The sequence below is a fragment of the Tachypleus tridentatus genome, chromosome 1 (genome assembly GCF_004210375.1).
Source record: "Tachypleus tridentatus isolate NWPU-2018 chromosome 1, ASM421037v1, whole genome shotgun sequence".
NCBI lineage: Eukaryota > Metazoa > Arthropoda > Merostomata > Xiphosura > Limulidae > Tachypleus > Tachypleus tridentatus.
This window is the reverse complement of record NC_134825.1, coordinates 178592732-178611647: the sequence shown is the minus strand read 5'-3', so window position 1 is coordinate 178611647 and position 18916 is coordinate 178592732. Positions and strand designations below refer to the sequence as shown.

Sequence of the window (18916 nt, the reverse complement as noted above, 5' to 3'; positions counted from 1 at the left end):
ATTAGGAACAAGCGGTTTTACCGACTTATCACGTATCAGTTCGTTATATAATAAGAAGACATTGTGAGAAGTATTATCTAAGTCTGACTAGCAGTACGTAGAAAATGTACAATAAATGTAACTTCCAACGAAAATTATATTAAGAGTAAACAATGACAGTTATTTTTCTAGCCTCTAAGTCTCTTCCTCTCGTTTCAAATTGTGTTACTCCAGAAACTTTTATCTTACAAGTGTTGACTTGTTGTCAGGGTAACAAAATCTGGGATCTGTTGTATGTCCTCGATACTAGAGAATGGATTTTTTGTTGAAATGATGTGGGAAATAACATTTTAGTGGTTCCTCTAAACCAAACTATTTTGGGAACTAACAGGAGTGTGACATTCTCCTAGTACGGTTGACTCCCTTTGAATTCAACCATCATTTTGAGATCAGGCAGAAAAAGATGCAATAAAGGAAGGGTGAAAATGTGACAGGTGAGTATCTGTCAGAAATACATTTTCAGTCTAAGATACACAAATCATGTATCTTTGCGCGAAGTTTAAAACAAACAAACGAACCTGTATAAAGGTGAAAGAAAACTTTAAGGAACGGAATACTACAGTTAGAACATCTAGAGTACACTTTGGACTCTGACTTGCGTGAAAAGACTGACAATAACAATATTGCAGATACTTGTAATACGTAAATAGAAAACTAAAGTAATAAAAATGAATCATGACATTTCATTTTCAGCACACTTAGCTTTAAGATAAGTAAAACATTCTTTCAGTTGAATACCAGAAGAACTATTAAAGATATTATGAACCATGCATAGACTGCGAGAAGAGAAAACAAGGCTCTACTTTAGAATAACTGCCCGGCATGGCCGGATAGTTAAGACGCTCGACTCGTAATTCGAGGCTCGTGGATTCGAATACCAGTCACACCAAACATGCTCGCCCTTTCAGCCATGAGGACGTTATGACTGACGGTAAACCCCACTCTTTGTTGATAAAAAAGTATTCCAAGAGTTGGCTGTGGGTGGTGGTAACTAGCTCCTTTCCCTATAGTCTTACACTGTTAGATTATGGACGCCTAGAGCAAGTAAGCATCGTGTAGCTTTGCGCGAAATTCAAAAATAAGGAAGGAAATACAATTGCAATAACTTAAGGAGAATGTCAAGTTTAACTGTGTCTTTTTAGTTACTGCATGTTATACAGTCCCAAAGTTAAAATAGGAAACACTATAAAGCTGGCGAAATTGTGGAAAGAACCATATAGAATCATAAAACAAATAAGCCCAGTCAGGTTAAAGATGGTAAAATGTTATCAACTGCATCAGTATGAATGTTTAACTGATGAAGGATAAACTGACAAACAGGACGAGGATATACAAAATAAACTTTTACATTCCCCAGTGACACAGCAGGATATTTGCTGACGTACAACGCGATTTGAGTGTATTGGATTTAGTAATATATCTTATGATATACGATTATGATAATGAAGTTACTGTTTGATGACAGTATTATTGCTTTGAGAAACATTCATTGTGTATGAATTATGTAGTACGTTATATTGACGGCATATAATTTTAAATACGGTTGGTAATATAGATAAATATTATTATCTGACTGATTTAATGAGTTGTAGTTATGAATAAAATATAATATTAATATTATGGTGAAATAGCTAATCGTGAAACTATTATTCGGTCAATATTAGGGTTGGGTTATAGTATGAATCAAATCACTAAATATTTTAGATGGATTAATAATATTGTTGTTCAGTGCAACAAGAAAAGTAAGACACATGGAAGTTTAGTAGTAAAGTTTGTATCGATTATAAAAATTTCTTTAAGAAAGGAAGAACTGATGTATTTTACACTATTTTCAAATTCCTCACGACAAGAAAATAATAATTTTATAAAATTTCATGTAGGATTTACATACAAATAATATGAATAAAAATTGAGCACATCTAATGAATGCGTACCAGAAGTTACATAATAATGCTTGACTATTAAAGGAACATATACGTCAAGTATAAATAAACTAAAATGATATTAAGAAATAACTGTTTACATTATCTATAAACTGACGCCACCTAAGTAGGAAAAAACCTACACGAAAAGTTTATATTAACTTCAATATAACTCGTAATGAGGCATTAATCGGAACTTTGACGTTTAGAACGAGAGTTACAGGAAAACAGGTTACCAATTATTAAAGGTTTTTTTTTTTTCAGAGAATCACAATGAGCTTGCAAAAATCATTCAACCTAGTGTCAGATCTTCATTGGAAGATACATGTGTACACTATTTGGTAAGTCGTAAGAACATTAAAGAATTCTATTTAATAATCAATATTTCTGGGTTAGAAGTCGGTCCCTGAACACGAAGTAAGGAAGTTTTTGGAATTACTGTCGATTATTCAGCTGACCCAACTGAACCTGAAACTATGATGAAGTTTGTTTATTTGTTTATTTTAATTTCGCGCAAAGCTAAACGAGGGCTATCTGCGCTAGCCCTCCGTAATTTAGCAGTGTAAGATTAGAGGGAAGGCAGCTAGTCATCATCACCCACCGTCAACTCTTTTACCAACGATTAGTGGAATTGACAGTCACATTATAACGTCCCTACGGCTGAAAGGGCGAGCATGTTTGTGTGACGGGAATTCGAACCCGCGACCCTCAGATTACGAGTCGAGTTCCTTAACCACCTGGTCATGCTGGGCCGAATGTATGAAGAGAATATCCTACATTGCCCGATCAAACCGTATATAATTAACTGTTTTTGTCTCTCAGAATCGAATAACATAGTTAAAATTTGGAGGTATAATGCCTAGTATTAAATTTTGTCTAAAGAGATTTAAATCAGTGTAATAACCGGGAACGATTTTTTAAATCTTATGTTTTCTAATTTCAATCGAGCTAGACGGTCTTTGATTCTTAAAAGGGAATCACAGTAAAAAAGGTCTAATGTGTAAATTAAAAAGAGTAATGGCCTTTAAAAAACTAAAAACATTACCAAGGTGGACAGTGTTACCATCACCAATAACTTTGTCTAATGCTATAGATAAACCTCAGGACAGAACATGTTTAAAATGGTGCCGTCGTTGAGAGTCGTAACGACGACAAGAAAGTAAAATGTGGCTTAACACTGTCACATAGTGTTACACTGGTGCATCAGTTCCCGATAAAAGAAAACGATGAATTAAAAATTGTGACCAATGCGTAGTCTAGTTAGAACAACTTCCTCTTTCCGATCCCTACTGAGGCAAGACGGCCAAAGTCCAATATAGGGTTTTATTTGGAAATGTTTGTTGTCGCGTTGCTCACTACAAATTACTTAAAAACTGTAAGAAGCAATGGCGGGATAGGATGACCAGAGGATACCCCAATGTTATCCAAAGACAGACCAAATTCATCCAGCTAAAAGCAGCAATGGTAGATCGTTTATTCTGAAAAAAGTAAGGCCCACTGAGGAAGAAAAACACAACTTCAGATGGGATGCTTTGGTGAGGAATGAAGTTTCTAAGCACATAGTAAAGACAGTTCCAAATGGCGGACGTGCAAAGAAGGTTCATGAGACTCTTTGTATAAGCTCTGAACTGGGGAAGTACAGGAAACCCTGGTGCAGAGCTGAAGTCTTTGATTATTAATGGGATACAGTATTTTAAAGCCGAGGTCCTAACAGAGCTAGAGACCAGTGATCCATAGTCGAGTTTTGATAGAATAAGAGCACGATATATGTTTAGCATAGAACACTGACCCGCTTCTCAAGTGGTAGAAGAGAGGACACAGAGAATGTTCAGTGCTCTTGTGCATTTGACCCATATCTGCTTGATGTGTGGTATAAAGATCAGCTTACAGTCAAAGAGAAGCCCCAAGAACTTTGTCTCAGGGACACAGTCAATAGTGAGAGGGAGTTGTTTAGTGATGGCATTAATTTTTATACTGGAAAGTGTGACACTTAAAACATAGCCTTGAAGGACTCCAAGTTCCTATAGAAAAGAATGAGAAAGTGTCAAACCCACACGAACTTGGAATCTCTTGTCCATTTAATTTGTTTAAATACAAATGGGCAAATGGTCACGTGACCCATATATATGGAGGTCTCGCAAAATGCCATACTCCATGTTGTATCATAAGCCTTCTCAATGTCAAAGAATATTGATACAAGATGTTGTCATTTGAGAAAGGCTTCTCTGATTGATGTTTCAAGTCGAACCAGGTGGTCCACGGTGGAACGCTGTCGTCGGAACCGACACTCTGTGGGCAAGAGGAGGTTGTTTGATTCGAGAAACCAAACAAGACGAGCATTAACTTTCCTCTCTGAGGTCTTACAGAGACAACTCGTCAAAGCAACTGGATGGTAATTTTAAGGAATCTTGGGATCCTTCCCAGGCTTAAAGAAAAGTATGACAATAGCTTGACATCAGGCATCAGGAAAAACATTCTTCTGCGAGATCTGGTTAAAACAATCAGAAGAATAGCAAGAGAAGCAGGAGATAGATGGCGCAGCATCTCATAGTGTTTATTATCAGATTCAACTGATGTACTGCCAGACCAACGAAAGGCAAGTTTGAGTCCCACTAGTGTAAAGAGACGATTATAGTCACAGAGAGAATTAGCTCAAAAGGAAAGAGGTGATTGCTCTGTCCGAGTCTTGATGACTAAGAAGGTGGAGGAAGAAGTAGAAGAGCTAGATACCCGGCAAAAGCTTCCTCTAGAGTATCGGTGATGCTCCAGGTATCAGCAAGATCGAGAAGGGGACAGAATATATTGCCCACTGAACCTTTTGAATGTTATCCCCTATGACTTTGGAACTAGTAGTAGAAGATATGCTGGTTGTGAACTTAATCCATGATTCCTTCTGATTTGACGTCTTATCCACTGAGCATGTGCACGGGCCTGGTGGAAAGCGATGCGATTCGAAAGTGTGAAATATCTACAGAAAGTATCCTAGGCCTGTTTTGGAGCCTTTCGTGCCATATGGCAGGCAGAATTCCACCACGGACGAGGATATTGTGGGAAACGTGTCGAGGTTTTAGGAATACATTGAGCATCTGCTTGTATAAAACAGTCAGTTACTTCTGCTACACAGTCATCTATTCATGGCTTACAGAAGATGGCAGGATCGAGTTCTGCGAGAGCAGTGAAAGAGGGCCAGTTTGCGTAATCCAGCTTCCACTGGGGCATTAGGTCGGGTAGCATCGAACATGGCCAGTCTCAAAATTATAGGAAAATGACCACTGCCTCGTGGATTATTGTCAACTCTCCATGAAAACTGGAAGAATAAAGAAGAGAGCAAATTGAGAGATCAGTAGCAGTAAAGGACTGTCTAGGTGCATGAAAATAAGTAGTAAAACCAGAATTGAAAAGAGAGAGATGGTGATCAGAAAGCATATGCTCCTATCAATATCAACACTTACCCAGAAGGGATGATGTCCATTAAAGTCCCCCAGGGTTACAAAGAGAAACGGCAACTGTTTAATGAGAGTATCAACGTCTGATTGGTCACATGTTTCTCCAGGCGACAGATAGAGAGAACAAACAGTGATGGTATGACCCAAGGAAACACGGATGGCTACGACCTCCAAAAGTGTGTCGATTGGCAAAGAGAGTGTGTGCACATGCTGATCAACCAACACTGCCACCCCTCCGTGCATTCGTCCATCACACAGCCTGTTCTTTCTGTACAAAGAAAACCGTGAAAAGTGACTGTATCGGCAGATTTCAGAAATGTTTCCTGTGAAAAAGACATACATAATGGTAGGAAGCATTCAGTGTTTTAATGTCATTCAGATTAGAACGTAAACCTCGACAGTTCCATTGTATCAAGGTAGCCATTTTTATTTACATGTAGACGAATTTGGTAGGGGACCCTTCTGTTTACGACCACATATTTTTTACTTACTGTCTTTATTCAAGGGAGGTCTAGCGACATCCATGGATCATGTCCTGGGTCGATTGGGCAGGCCTTTGCTGTTGGAAGGGGATTACAGTGACTGAACAAATGATCGCTTTGCATCTTGGGTAGGAGAAAAAGATGTGTCCGAGGAAATGCCTCTACCCGAAACCAAAGGAAGTGGATCTTGGGATTTGTTGGAATGTACGTAAGGGACAGAGATGGGCGTTGAAGTCGATTGATCAACTTTTTTAACCATGAAGGTCAAAAGACTTTTATTTGTTTTGAGAATTATTCTTTTTGCACTCCCACTGTAGTAGTGGAACGAAGTGCAGCAGTATACATCCGAGATGAAGTGGTGGACAGTAACTTTCGAACCTCAGGATAAGTAATGTTTTGAATTGTTTTCAAACACTGCACCTTTTTCTTCCAACCATTTAGGGCAAGAATGAAAGTGGGAAGGGTGAGAGCCCTTGCAAATGACACAATGAGGGTCCCTTTCACACTCGTAGGTATCATGGTCCTTGCCAGCACAAGGAGCCCACGTCAAGGAACCATACCATGACGTCTTTGAGTGATCGAACTGGAAACATCGGAGAGGGTTTGGAATGTATGGCTGTACCCTGCAATCAAGATAACCTGTCTTGATGGTGGCAGGTGGTCGTGGTGATGTAAATGTCAGAACAAGGATATTGTTCGACATCGTAATTCCATCTTTGCGAGTGGAGATACATCTCACTGCAGAAACTCCTTGAGTGAAGAAACCAGCGAGAATCTCTGACTCAGGGATGTTCTTCAAATCCCTTTGAACAATAACTCCTCATGATTAATTCGATGTAGCATGAGGTGTAACCTCAATAGGTATATCTCCAATTGCTTTTGAGCGCAAGAAGAGTTCACTGTGTTGAGATGTGGGTGTTTCCACCAATATGTTACCAGATCGAAGTTTTTTAGTGACTTTGAAGAGCCAGCAAATCACTCTAGTCCCTTCTCAATGAAAAGGGGAGACATTTGCCCTAAAGGTTTGTCTGAAAGAGAATGTAGGATAAGAAAATGAGGTGCAACAGGTTTTCCAGATGATGAAGACTGTTGCTCAGAATCTTCAAGACGTGGTTGTTTACCTATGGACTGTTTTTCACTATTTTATTCAAGTTTTTATTTGGAGGATCCATAATAAAGAATGGAAATTTCGGTACCTACTGACCCCACCCACCATGGAGCCCTACTAGGGGACGCACTACAATGTCAAACAAGGACACTGCAAAACGCTAGAGTTTCGTGAGCACTATACCCAAACACCAGTATCAGATCCAATGTCCACAACACCTGTTGAGAACATCCAACACTGGTACATGGTTGACTCTAGCCGAAGTGGGCCAACCGATTGGCTCAAGGGGGCCCACCTCAAAGCCGCACGTCTACAGAAATTCAAGGGCAAAGTGGGGTGTTAGGGTTGGACCCCTGAACCTCCAGGATCCTCTTCTTCCCTCCACGGGTCGCCACGCACAACAAACACGTGAGCAGATGTTTAGTTCCCAGATGAGATAAACTGAAAGAACAGAACTTCCTGGGAGGTCTCTTCCCCACGTACAGGAATCCGCACCGAGGGAATGACAAAGAAAGCAGGTACTGCATTAGGTGAAAAGATTGATAAAGAGAACTGGTACTAAATGAGACAACAAGATTGACAGTAAAAATATCTGGAACTGATTATTAAGACAGTATTAAACTTTCATATAAAATATGTCACATTAATATATTAGTATACATACAGTTATTGAAAGTATGTAAAAAATATACATATAATATTTCGTACCCTCTGTCTCGTAACCTGTTTATTTGGTCATCATACTTTACTACATAAATATCAAATGATTCTTACGTTAAATAATACGTATTATTAACTTCATTTTTATAAATCAAAATAACATCATCATCTTTATGGGTTTTGTGAATATTTTCTGAAAGCATCACCTGTTATCACTACAATGTTAAAATTCTTGAGATTCCTAAAGAAATTACAAGCAAAAAACAAAATGTGAATATCATTTTATTCTGTGAATGTTACTTACATGTTTGTGTGTATAATGTATGAAATTATTTTATTGACCGAAATTAAATTTTATTGAGTATGATATATTGTGTTTAAAAAGCACACTAACTGAAGTAGAAATCAATTATTTAACTAAGCCTTAGAATGACCTTAAAGGGTGGTATTCAAGTACACTGATGCTCAACACAGTTACAAGTATCTTCAAAACACAAGTGCATAAATGTTTTGTGTAATTTCAAAAATAGATTGTACAATAAAAGCAAGGTAATATTAATGTGAAATTAGAACAAAAGAATCTTAATGAAAACACGAAGACCAAGTCTGCATCCAACTACAAGCCACTTAGATTATGTAGAAGAGGGCAAGATGCAATTCAAACGTCTTCACAAGCGAGAGATGAGATCAAGGATAATAAGTGTCCTGCACAGTTAGATCAAACTATGAACATAGTGCACTGTTCTATATTTTTTATAATAGCTACTACATCAATGATCATTCCCATTTCATAGTAATGAAGTAAAGCTCCTAACTCATACTAACCTGTACTACCCCTTGGAATGATATAATATGGCCTCACTTGATGATGGCATGGTAATAAACATGACAAATAATTCTAAAAGTGTAACAGGACAATAGTTGTGCCATGAAACTTTTGTCTATGATAAAAGAATAGTACTTATTAAATACTTACATCTGAATTACAAAAGATATTGTAACTACATTTAGAAAAATATGTAACATAGAATGTTACACAGTAAAAATAAATGCAAGAAAAATAGTATACACGTTTCTAATTAAAGAAACTACCAATATTTATCACACATCTAGAATATTTACTGCTGAACTACTACATACAAGAAAGTGTTAAAATATTTATGCACTGCCAAAATGCTCTCCGAAAGAATTTTCTGACCATGACTTCATCAGTAACTTCTCATCTGCTATAGTATGGTAAAAATAATTAAACACTGATTATTTATATGTTCATGATCAGTACTTCTGTAAGTAATATACTTGATATGGCCTTATCTATTACCATATTAAACGTGACATTTGTGATGAAAACAGATTTAAACATATTCAACTACTGTACTAGTTGTGTGCTTAGTCAAGAGTACTTCATACATTATCCACTTCTCAAAGTGTTAAACCTTACACTGTACACAGCTTGTCTGTTGAAGAGTGTGTGTAAGTTTGCTTTCCTTGTTACTACACATTTTTGTATGAGGTATCGAGTAATGTTCATGACCTGAAATACTAAAGTAGACAGATGTGTTTAATCATTTAATATATTTGTGGTCAACATATACAACTTGTTCTTATATTTGTAATGCAAATGTAGAGTTTTGCTGAATCTAAGAAAACCAATAAACCTCCGAATTACATACCACATGCTCATGTTTTATGAATTTGAACACAACTGTGCTTTATATGTTTCAGAAACTTACAAATGTAATATAAAAATAATCCCGTATTTATTATTTGTTCACAGGTTAAATATTAATTTGTTTAATATCATTTCACAATAACAGTAGTTATATTAAATGTTTAAATGTTCAAATATCTGTTTTAAGTTTCAATGTTAGTTTATACATTACACCTTATGGATTGTTAGAAATTTATTGTTACATTAGATTACAGTTGTAACTGTTACAAGAACATCAACTGTTCTGTGGTGAGGAATATTCGTGAATTTATTCAGGATTTGTAAAATATAAGAAACATAATAAACCATTTTAAAAATAAACTCATAAAATACATTTGATATCTCATAAAATTACAATGCTGGGTGTTAGGTTGACACATCCAGTGAATAATTATACAAAATGTTAAACTAATATTCAAACACATCTATTTCTTATTTTGAAATGTGCAGCTGATTCTTTTTGTTGAATTTATTATTTATAATACTGTATGTTGAAAACCACTATGTAACATTGCTATTTACTATGTTGTTTAATATGCTTCTTGAAGGAGCTAAACGTCAGTCAGTGTTCATGCATATAAAAACAATAAGTCTCAGGACCATATGTTAGGTCGCCTTGTTAAAAGAAACAGTTTAGCTGAAAACATTATCTAATGTATCGAGTATCATTCAAATAGATAGAATTTGTCTCACTCTCTATATAAAATGTATTCATTAGGTACATATAGTTATTTGTGTAGCAGCTGTTTGAAAGAACATTTAACAATAGCATTGAAGTCATGCTCATATATGTGAATGAAAAATACAGTCAAGTCACCAATTAAAATCAGTATGATTGACTAACTTCTAGTGATGACAGTTTATGATGTATGTCAAAAATGTAACAAAGAAGACCAATCTTATATTACATACCTTCTTCCCTCTCAAATATAGTAAATTTTCCTTATATTGTTTCTTTCAGTAGAGGAATACAGTCCACATATTGTCTTTGACATTGCTCGTTGTCTCCGAATGACCTGAATAATGAAACTTAATAACTTAAAATACATTAAATACAAGATCAATGTTTTTTGACAAAAGTATTATGAATGTTCTTATATTAAACTACATTTTTGCAAAGCAGGATTAGAGTAAATTAATTTAAGAGACAGTTTTTTCCCATTTCTGTTAGCCATATTTTTGTGTACCAGCAATATCAAGCATGGAGCACGTGACCGCATCCGCTAAAATGTGTGAAGCCTACGAGGCATATTTCAGCATGTCTATCGGTGATCAAGACAAACCTTGGGCATCTCATTTTACCTGCGAGCACTGCAAAAAATCTCTAGAAGGTAAGACGGGCAAATTTTAGACCTTTTAAAACTTAAACATCTTTTTTTTTATAATTTCCAAAAATATCAAAAAAAAATTTATATGAACCTCTCACACATTAGTTGTGGATGAAATAAATTTATTCTTCATAATAACAATTTTAGTTTGCTCTTTTGCAGGATGGTACAGAGGGGAAAAAGAGAACCATGAAGTTCGCTATTCCAAACATTTGGCGTGAACCCACTGACCACTCAAGCAATTGCTACTTCTGCATGGTAGACCCTTCCAAACGTCTGGGTGGCAAGAATGCATTTGCTATCATGTATCCGTACCTCCCATCATCGATCACCCCAGTGCCACACTGCCCTGAGCTCTCTGACCCACTCCGACAGAGAGAAAGCAAGCAGGAAATCAGAAGAGGAGGTAGACGTTGAAGATCCAGATTACAAGTTCAGAAGTGCAGCTGGTGAGATAAACCCATACCACCCCAACCAAAGAGACCTCGATGACTTGATCGGAGATCTTCATCTTACAAAGTCAAATGCCGAGACTATATCTGGGGGCTGATACGTGAAAGTGATTGGCATTACAGTGGCAAATCTCGAAAACTACTCACTTTTAAACATTTTTGTTCATTTTGTATAACTTTAGTATAAATACATATAAATCTTGATTTATATGTTATTTCATTCAGACCTTATGTAAATGAAAATGTGCAAATTTGTCCATTTTACATAGAAGATAGGTTAATTTCTAAATTTCATTTTCCAGGTCACAAAAGCAAAGTTTGAAGGGAATAATGGCAATTTTCTGTACTTTTACAACATACGCAATTAAGAAATAACACATACTATCCAGGAACAAAATTTGTGTTATATAGTGTTATAAAGTAGACAAGTTTTTATAATAAAGAACGTTTTGGTATTTAAATCAACATTGAAAATCTAACAACGTATTTGAATTATAGAATTGATTGTAGTTACTTATTCATGTATCTCAGAAGAGCTTTGTAAAAGTGTTAATACCCATACCAGTCGTCCTGAGATACATTTTTATTTCAAGTCGGTTTTCTTGTCTTATAAATATCAATCAGCATCAATTTTCAAAATTATTTATATATGGTTAAACAAAAACAATAGAAAGATGAATCTATTTTCAAAACTATGTAAAATTTAATGTAAAATACTGACATAAACTAAGAAACATATGACGATCAAAGATATATAGAGACAAGTTTGGGTGTTTTAACAGTGGAATTGTTTGATTTTATTAATAAATTTTCTCATATGTTCTTTTCAGTTAGTATCAGAATCGTGTTTTAGTCCTGTGATGTTCTGTTCAGAAAAACTGTATTTATTTTAAGTCATGTTTTCATAGAATTGGGAAGGTGTTTTTTTGTTTGTTGTCCTTTCGACCTTACTTTCAAGTTACGTTCTGTTTCACTTATGTAAAAGGGTGAGCAACTATTACAATGTATTTTTGTACTGTTTTATGTTTTATCAATGTGCGTTTTCACGGATGAAAAAACGAATCTAAGTGTTATATTCAGATTATATATATATATATATATGCCAGTCTTTCAAAATCTCTGATAGACAAGGGCGTAGATCCAGGGGGGATAGGGGATACATCCCCCTTTCATTTTAGGTGGGGGTATGGTGCATATAATAACCTCCCCTACAGTTTGGTCTGTTGAATTGTTTTATTGCATCACAGGCCTACGAATTGTGTGTTTGTTCTTGTGATTCTCGTCTTCTTACCAATCAAATTACTGGCCTGGCCAAGCTCGTAAGGCGTGCGACTCGTAATCCGAGGGTCGCGGGTTCGCGCACGCGTCGCGCCAAACATGCTCGCCCTCCTGGGGGGTCGTTATAATGTGACGGTCAATCCCACTATTCGTTGGTAAAAGAGTAGCCCAAGAGTTGGCGGTGGGTGGTGATGACTAGCTGCCTTCCCTCTAGTCTTACACTGCTAAATTAGGGACGGCTAGCACAGATAGCCCTCGAGTTGCTTTGTGCGAAATTCCAAAACAAACAAACCAATCGAATTACATAACTAGGCCTAGATGTAGGATTTTTCAGTAGCCGAAATGTACATCTTTAATATAGGCGTGCTTCTAAGCTTTTCAATCTTAGCGATGGTTCGTAAGTATCAGTCAGTAGGCCTAAGTATACATGCAAGGCTTGCAACAACTATTACAGAATCTACTTACGTCTTGCACTTAGTGTAAGATTAAGTAAAATTTTCATCACAACAATTTGAACAGAGCATGAAATTCGAAAATATCACTCCCAAACGTAAACTCCTGTGATCTAGATCTGACAGGCCATTTGTAGCTTGTAGCTGCATCAATCTTATGTGTATATTGTGCGGTTCTCCTACGCCATTTGTTCTTATGCATGTCTAGCCGGTTTTACTGTCGAACGCCTTACTCTCTTTAACTAACGAATCCGCTGACCATAGTGTACGTTTAGTGTACAGTTAACGACAGGTTCGGGTCGCTCGGATTCAGACACGCCCTACATTACCCCCATCCGCTCCCTTTAGTCTGAGCCTCGATATTACAACAGGGCTCATTAGGCCTATGTTTGTGGCCCTCATTAATCCATGAAATTTCAAATTATCACCGCTCTCTAATAAAGTGTTGGTGCTTTATGGTAAAAGAACAATATATTCTCTTATCATAGATAGTAAAAATATTGTATTTTCTTGTATAATTAGAACACAAAAGGAGCAATTTCAACGGCCTGAAGCCTCTACTCCAATTTTATTGCTAGTTTTTGTTTAGGTGTTTTTATTTAATAGACGTGCTGTTAGACATTATATCACAACGTGTTTACCTTTTGATTAGCTGTAACAGGAATATAATATATTTGTGATTGTTTAAGTATTTTCGAGAAACATGCAATTACTTGTGTTATAACTAGCACACATTATTGTCCCAGCGATGCCCAGGCGGTCAGTCGGCTCGGTAGTCACTGTGAGGTTCGCGCGTTCGACTTAAATACATTGTACAGTTCAGTTCTACCTCCATTTTGTTCTACCTTCGTTCGTTGTACGTTAGAGTTTTTCAATAAAGACTGTATTTTAGCCTGTTGAGTCATCTGGGAAACAGATTCCAATTACGACAAGCAAGCGTCTGAAACTGTCCGATATCAGAGAGTTCTGCAAGCCATCTAGTAGTACTACAAGTGACAATGCAGATGCAGATAATCCAACAATCTCAAACAAAGGAATAGAAACTTGCCATACAGAAGAAATACCATGTTCATCAGAGGACGAGTCTGAAAATGCTTTGCAATTATTGCACATCATGAACCACCAGATAGTTGTGAAACAAGTTTGTGCAGTAATGAAAAATCTGACACTCCACAGATTGAGTGTGGAAAGCCATATCATCCAGACGCACAACTAATACCACGACAGAAAGAAAATTCTGAAAATATCAACTTCCAAGGCAAGTGGTTTGATGAGTTTCCATGGTTGCACTTCGACAGTCAGACTCAAAAAAGTCATATGTTTTCATTGTACCAAGGAGGGAAATAGAGGCCTTTTTACAGGGAAATTGGAGAGGCCAGTGGAGTATACCTTCATATTAACCGGTTTTTTGCAACTGGAAGAAGGCAAAACAGAAATTCAACGAACATCAATCCTCCTCTCAGCACAGATTCGCTATATCTCCAGAAGGTTCACTTGATGTAACTTCAGTGACTGTCCAGCTACATGATGGAAAAAAGAAGCAGCAGGAAGAATACAAAAGAAGTTTAGCAAAAATATTCAGAAGTTTACGTTTCTTACTGTGTCAAGGTTGAGCATTACATGGACATACTGATACGGAAGGGAACTTCCTGCAGTTAATGAAGCTCCTGGAAGAGGAAGATCCTGAGTTGACGGCCTACTTGTCAAAGAAAACCACATTCACATCACCCCAGGCTCAGAATAAAATAATGGAGATGTTCAGTCATGAAATACTGAGGAACATAGCACACGAAGTGCAGCAAAGTAAAATCTTTGCATTAATGGTTGATGGCACTCAATATGTTACAGGTGCCGAACAGGAAGCAATATGTGTACGATACGTAGATGAGAACCTTGACGTCCATGAGACATTTCTTGGTTTGTACAGTATTTCCAATACAACTGGTGAAAGAATATCCTCGACTATACTTGATGTACTGACCAGACTCAATTTACCACTGTCAGGATTAAGAGCACAAACTTATGATGGAGCCGCTAACATGAATGGTACGTACAGTGGATTACAGGCAAAAATAAAAGAGAAGCAACCGTCAGCTTTGTTTTTTCACACAAGGCTAATTTAATAATGTAACATGCAGTTGAAGCTTGTGAATGTGTTCGAGATTCTTTCCAGTGGGTACATGAACTTGGTGTCTTGCTTCAGAGGTCAGGCAAACACAAGACGATCTTTGAAAATATTGTATCTTCAGACAGCCACAATGGTCCAGTTAAATACATCCGCCCACTGTGTCCAACACGCTGGTTGTGCCGCCTATCTGCAATTATATGTGCTAATGATCACTACAGTGACATTGTTGGTTCTTTGTCTGAATTAGCAAATAAAACTGCAGATGTAGCAGTGAAAGCTCCTGATCTGCTGGAAAGATTTGACAAAGGAAAGACATTTTTAGGATTGTTAATGGCTCAGCATCCATTAGCTGCATTAGAGGAACTAAACCGTGCATAGAAAGCAAAATCAGCGACAGTATCTGGCATGATGGAAGAATCTGCAATTACAGTTGAGCAATTGCGGGTATTGTGAACAGCGAAAATTTACGACAAGATATTTGATGAAGCTGAAAAAAAGATAACTTTCCTAGATCCGGTGCCTTTTGACCCCCAGAAGGATCACAGGATCAGCACACCATTCTGCAACTGTTAGAGATTACTACAGAAGCCAATATTTTGAATTTGTGGACACAGTCATAGAACATCTGACCACTAGATTCAATGCAGACAACAATGACTTGAGGCAATATCTAGCACTTGAGAACATGATCACATCTGGCAAGATTGATAACTCGGTTATAAACTTCTTTCCAGAAATCTGTGTACAACGGCTCGAGTTTGAATTGCCCACGTTCAAAGGAACAAACAACAAAAGCAGTATCTCTGAAAGGTGCAATGCAAAGGATGCTTATTGTAAAATGCATGAAACAAGCCAGCAGGTGTTTTATGAAGTGTTTCTTCTCATGAAAATTTTGCTTGTATGTCCAGTATCCAGCTGCGAATGTGAACGCAGCTTTTCCGCATTAAGACGGTTGAAGACATGGTTAAGGTCAACTATGTCTCAGTGCTGCCTCAACCATGTGGTAGTTTGTCACACAAAGATGAGGTCGACAAGATAAATATAGAAGAGCTTATAAAAGAATTTATAAACAGATCATCACAAAGGAGGTCTACGTTTGGGAACATGTAGACTAAAGTACTAAATGAATCTTACTTCAATGAAAAGTATGAATAATTATGTGCTACATTGTATTGATGCGTAATTTTCAAAAGTTTACAAAGACGTTATAATTATTTTTATGAAACAACATTAACAGTTTTTCAGTAGATATAAACTTATCAAGGGTAATTACCAATTTTATTAATATTTGAAAACATAATTCATGCAATGAAAGTTATTAGAAACCTTGTCAAGTATAATGGCCATCTTTTATGCTGTACAGTGTGCAGGAATAAATTCATGTGGCAGTTAATTTGTGACATATTTGTCTTTATTCTGTCAACATTTTGAAAACTGTTCACAACACCTCACTTATACAACCCTACATGGAAACCTTGAAGTATCGTGGCAACAAGATCACTCTGTGACTGCATGTTTACAGCTTTCAGATTCACGTAATCAGAGATTACAAATTTCCAAATTGATCAGTTCACATAATTGGTTGTAAAATCATCCTCCCATCGGGTGTAAAATTCTACGCCCCTCTGATAGAAGTACACTAATATTTTCTAGACACAAGTAATTTGTTTTTCTTTATTTTGGAAAAAATTTAACTTTGTTTGTTAAACACCCTTTGTCTGTTGTTTTTAATGTATTTACAGTTTCTATAACTACTTTAGTAGTGAACTGGTTAACGTCAGTGAAACATTCACTTTAGTGTATAGCTTCTTTATGAATGTTTTCTGTTCTGTACATAGTGTATTCTGAGTTTAGAGTTCCTTTTAGTGTGTCTAACTTCTGGTGGATAACACGATGAGAAAATCAGTTTATGTAATTTCCGTTGTTTGTGTTTTTTATATGAATTTTAGTGGCGAAACCTTGGGAGGGGCGTCGTGTAATTCTAACGTTTGAAAAATTAATCGTATCGTTGTTTTCGTTTCTTTCTGTGAAATGTTTGAATTTCTGTAGGTTGTTTGTTGTTACTTACCATTGTTAAATTGTTTTCCTTTAGTTTGCCTCTATGCAACTTACTGCAGCAACAGAACATTGATTTGGGTGCTACGATGCATCACGATGAAATAGTGAAAGATTTAATCCGTTCATTCGGAAATAATACTGTGAATGAATTTAACAACATTTTCTGTGAGGCTCAAACTCTGTGTAGTGAGCTTCAAATTGACATCATAATGCCAAGGCAGGCTAAAAGACAGATGTACCGTGCTAACCCATAAACCACTAGCCTTGAAGAGTACTTTCGTATTGTTGTATTTGTACCATTTGCTGACCACGTTCTTTCATAAATATGTGACCGTCTGTTCAGTCACAAAACTCTTCTTTTAAACTTAATGTTTTTACTGCCATCAGGATCTACCACAAAACGATCAGAATCTACAGCACAACAGCACCAAATTTGTGACCAAATTAAAGACAAGGCTGACATTGACAGTACTTCACTAGCTGCAGTAGGTGAACTTAGGGTTTGGTACAAATCACTTGCAAGCAACAGACCGAAAAATGTCATAGATACATATGCAATGTACAATGCAGAAATCTTCCCAGTCATTTCTAGACTGTTGGAAGTATTTGCAACGCTACCTGTGTCAACGAGTTCAGTGGAGCTTTCGTTTTCAACCCTCAGAAGACTCAAAACGTATTTGAAAAATACAACCACTGAAGATCGATTCAATGGCCTGGCCTCATTATACATTCACCGTGATATAAAAGTTGAACCAAACTGTGTTGTAGATGTCCTAGCAGGAACGAACAGGCGTTTAAGCCTTTCATAGATATTCGATTGCATTTCTCTAGTTCTGACAAAACTTGCTGTGTTAAAAGAGTATTCAGTCAGAAATTTGCAATTGACCATTTGTTGTGTGTGAAATTATCTGCCATGCAATCACGGATCTTTATGAAACTTCACAGGCGGCAACTGAACTTGTCTAAAATGTTTGGGTCCATGGGGAGGGGGGTTTAATCCTCAACCCTCCCCTTGGTTACGCCCCTGATTCATGGTTGGCAAACCACAGACATCTCTTTCTGTAACACTATGCTTAAAACAAAAAATGACAGGTGAGATAGATACATAACAAACGTAGACTTTCTTCCGAGAACATGAAAATTAGTTTTTTGTTTTCCAAAGTTGTGTTAGATCCCTAGTGGCACAGCGGCATGTCAGTGAACTAACAACACTAAAAACCGGGTATCAGTACTGGTGGTGGGCAGAACCCAAATAGCCCATATTGTATGATTTACTACAAATAAAAGCTGTGTTGATTTTAAAACCTTAGGAAATTGAATTGCTAGCTACTGAAAGCATGGAAAAATGGATGGGTATAAACCTTCTTTATAAAATTTGAAACACAGTAATTATACCATACAGTTATTGTGTAGTTGACATATACGTTCTTCTCTACTTCCGCTGATGTTGGCATCTTTTGTATTAAGCGTTAAGGACAATTAGTGAGATTGAATAACTGTGACAATAAAACGTGTTAGGTTTAAACTAACTTTTCTGTCTAATTAAATATTCTGTCTGTTGTATCAGTGTATTAAATTCAGAAGAAAATAGTAATAAGGATTATCCTTCATTAGAGAAACAAACACAAAGCAATGTATTTCCACTAACTAATCACGGTGTTCAAATGTAAAGAAACTTACCATTTATTAGCCAGAATAAATATCTCAACTGGTATATGAAAACAATCTGGAATATAATACATTTTAGTTTTATCTTCCTAATTCCAGTCGTGTGTTCTTTGTGTACTTCAGTTACAATGTAAAGTTAACACTTTATTTGTTTGTTTTTGAATTTCGCACAAAGCTACTCGAG

General features: G+C 36.6%; 1 protein-coding gene across 5 annotated transcripts in view; it reads right to left on the bottom strand.

The window, feature by feature from the left end:
• The window catches only part of LOC143231324 (uncharacterized), a 196480-nt gene that overhangs the window by 150474 nt on the left and 27090 nt on the right, over positions 1-18916 (bottom strand). For 2 of the 5 annotated variants that reach the window (XR_013016882.1, XR_013016880.1), the window contains exon 5: positions 10281-10384. The exons of 2 other annotated variants lie outside the window; for them this stretch is intronic. The gene's annotated coding sequence lies outside the window, so the exon portion shown is untranslated. Of the gene's footprint in view, positions 1-8173; positions 8884-10280; positions 10385-18916 lie in introns of those variants that run through there. One more of the 5 variants, XR_013016884.1, reaches the window with a different exon arrangement.